This window comes from Bidens hawaiensis, unplaced genomic scaffold (assembly GCF_021521415.1).
Source record: "Bidens hawaiensis isolate Kalapana, Puna unplaced genomic scaffold, B.hawaiensis_p1.1 tig00010780_1, whole genome shotgun sequence".
NCBI classification, from domain to species: domain Eukaryota; kingdom Viridiplantae; phylum Streptophyta; class Magnoliopsida; order Asterales; family Asteraceae; genus Bidens; species Bidens hawaiensis.
In genome coordinates, this window is record NW_027491828.1 from 420,982 (window position 1) to 424,754 (window position 3,773).

Here is a 3,773-nt window from a genome sequence, read left to right on the forward strand (position 1 = left end):
ACCCGTGTAGCACACGAGTTATAATAAGTAATTTTTTTAAATAATAACATAATGTGAAATACAAAAAAAATGTATCACATATATAAAGATATATTATACAGTAAAAAAATGATACATTACGCAATTTGCAAATAAAAAATTGTTAGAAAATTAATAAATCATAAATTATTTCTTTGTTATTTTCTTTATCAAAACTTAGTTGTAAATGACAAGTTTTTTAAATCAACTTGTGTGCCAAAACTCATTCTAATCTTAAACTATTTTGACATAAGCAATGTTTAATATTTTAATCGGTTAAATAAACACACCCGTTTCGTATTGGTTACTTAAAAAAATCTAATATTAATAACTAATGCAATACTTTTATATTAAACAAATTAACATATTTATGATGGTATTAATTCTTGTAAATTAGGATGGGATTATTAAAAATTAAAAATGAAATATTAAAAAGAGAAATGTAGTTAATGTGAGAGAGATGGGGAAAAATTTTGTAAGCAACATAGTTAATATGAGAGAGATGAGGGGAAACTACTAGACTAAAACCACAGATTTCGACAACCCATAGGGACGAAAACCACAGTTCACTCAATAATAATAGACTGAAAAGAAAAAAAAGAATAAAATATAAAACTATTAATAAGAAAAAGAAATATATATTAACATGAGAGAAATATGAAAATTTTTTAAGGATCACTCATGTGTAATGACATATAGCATTAAGACCCGTGTAGAACACGAGTTAGAACAAATAAATTTGTTTAGATAATAACACAATATAATATGTTCAAATGATATAAAGATCATATAATATATGGTAGAATAAATTACATATTACACAACACGAAAATAAAAGGTCGTTGAAAATTCATAAATCTCTAAATATTATTTTGTGTACAATATTTGTAATTTTAATCTACATATCAAAATTAGTTGTTTCGTTATGTTTTTTTATTTCAACTTTATATAATGAAACATATCACTTACCATGCGTTAAAACAGGTTGTCTCAAAAAAAATCAAACTATCTATAGTGATTGACTTTAGCTTTTAGTAATCTTAGTTGCAAAACAAACATAATGTTAAAATTTCTTTATTTGAAATTAATTATTTTATCTAAATCAATGTAAAACTTGTTACTTACAAAAGCTTAATATTAATAACTAATACAACATATTTATATAAAACTAAATAATATATTTATGTTTGTATTAAATTTATAAATTAAAAAATAATTATTAAAAAGAGAAAATAATTGATTAAGAAGGAAAAAAAGAGTGAAATATAAAACTATTAATAAAAAAGTAAATGTATTTAATAAGAGAGGGAGAGGTGGGAAAATTTTATAAGAAGCTAAATTATGTGATGCCATGTGACATTAAGAAGTTTTATTTATTATATAGTATAGATTAAAAAGTTTAGTGATAAGAATTACGTTGTTACTAATAAAGAAGGTCCAACATGACTACTTCATCTATAGGTAAATCAAACACATAGTTTTGGCCATCTACTTGCTTGACAACATCTAACCTCTCCCCTTCTACTAAAAACCCATCGAAAGAGCTACCAAGTTTGTTATCATTGTTCTTCTCCGGGTCGTCAAATAACTCGTTCAATTACCCATACCCGTTATTCGTTAATCTTGTCAATGGATAGTGGGGTGACGAGACTACATCTGAGGAGACATCAAAGACATTGACGATACCATCAATATAAATATTTGATGACGTTATCGAGTTATGGGTGTCATGAGTTGTACTGTGTGGGTACAAATTTAAACCTTTGGAAACGGTACATGGTTGAGGTTTAATAGTTGTGACCTTAGTATGTTGTGACGGTTCACCATCTTTAATTTGTTCCTTTTGTTGTTTGGGACGGGATCTAAGATGTTTGTTAAAGTAGTTTTTCACATCATTAGCAGTTCTTCCTGGTATTCTCCCCGCAATCAATGACCATCTAAAATTAAAATCCGCATTAATGTCACACATTATAAATATCATCTCTTTGTTTACTCGTATTCATCTTTAGTATTAGACATTTTATTAAGTTATTGTACTTTAAAGGAGTTGATATTCTTGCAAATGAGCTCATGCAAGTTCTGATAAATCGTTGGAGTTCACAAGTGTACATACGAGTGAACCTGGCAACTTCACTTGGATGGCATGTGAACTCTATAAAGTTTTTAACCAAAGTCAACATGTTGTTTATAGTACTTCACCAAACTCTATGGAGTTCACTTTCCACACTAGCGAACTTGCTTAATTCACTTGCCACTCAAGCAAACTTGTCGAGTTACCTTGCATTGGTAGTGAACTCCATAAAAGTACAAGAACTTAAAAAAATATATGCAAAGAAATACATAGATGAATCCGAAACCACATAGTAATCCAAAACGATGTGTGAAATCAACTACAATATGGCTTTTAAACCTGGCTAGCACGGAGGTGTGGAGGGCCTCCATCGCCGGGTAGTTTTGTTATTTTTTTCTCTAACTTTGTTTTGTTTATTGTTATCACAAATTCACAACTATCGTTTGATAATTGTTTTATTTTCATAAGTGCCCATTTTTTAGTATTCGTTTGAGTCACCCAAAATCTCGTAGTCATGCTGCTTTTAGAGGTTTAAATTTACTATTTACTCGCCTGTTTCCTAGAAGCTTGTGAAGCCTAAGCATGAGGTCAATTTCTCACCTCTTTTTATAGATGGCCTTAAATAATTCAACCATCGCAACCTACAACTCTTTCTACATCGGTTTAAGCCTATAAATCATATAAAATATTAGCTCCTCTTCACCAAATATATATACCCAGAAAACAAGAAGAAAAACATTTCAAAAATGGATATGTTTTACCTGCTCTTAGAGGAACAAGGTGCCATTTGCCTTCGCCAAATTTCTCAATACAGTTCTTGAGAAGCATATCTTCTTCGACAGTCCATGAACCTTTCCTTAACACAAGACTCGTATTAGAACTCTGTCTCATTATTTTGTTTTGTATACGAATCACATGCTTGTTTTCACTTAATTTAGGAATAACGTACTCAACCTGGGATGACCCTTTTATAGCCAACCCTCACGTGTATATTCATGTTAACTCAACCCTCACGTATATATCACTTATGTGCATGCTTGCTCATGTTTCCATGAAATAAAATTTCAAAATAACAATGACAAAGTTTATATATTTAAATGATCAAAGCATTCCCAGCCCATTCCCTACCATATATCCATATATATCATAATATTACACTAAAACTCACTGTATATTCTCTCTCCTGTTTAATTAAATAATAACTTTTATACCTTTATCATTATATTTTCTCTTTCTTTCACTCACAACCACTTTTAAAAAATATTAAAATATTATACGGTATGAACAGTAAACCCCCAAATTTAACTTTCCCATATAACATTTTCTTTCTCCTCTACTCACAACCACTCATAACCATACCATATAATTTACAAAACCTTCTCACACAAATATAGGGAATGGGCAGAGAATGCTCTCAGAACGATTATTCTCAAATCTAAACTCTAAAATATGGTTAAATCTGATTAACATATATAGATGGCCTTCTAGTCCAATGGGCAATGGTATATATGTGAGTGATAGTTAAGGATTGTGATCTTAAGGTCTTAAATTCGAAACCTGACTCAATAAGGGTTCTCCTGTATAAGCGGGTATCCTCTAATTTGATGGTGTTTCTAGGTGAGTTAGGTATGGAGCGTCAAAATTAGTATGGGCGGTTGACATCTCGTTTCGGTGAGTCAGGTAT

General features: G+C 30.0%; 1 pseudogene; it reads right to left on the minus strand.

Annotated features, from left to right (window-relative positions):
* Window positions 1-1,441: 1,441 nt before the first annotated feature.
* Window positions 1,442-3,030, minus strand: LOC143536304 (uncharacterized; annotated as a pseudogene).
* Between the last annotated feature and the right edge of the window lie 743 nt (window positions 3,031-3,773).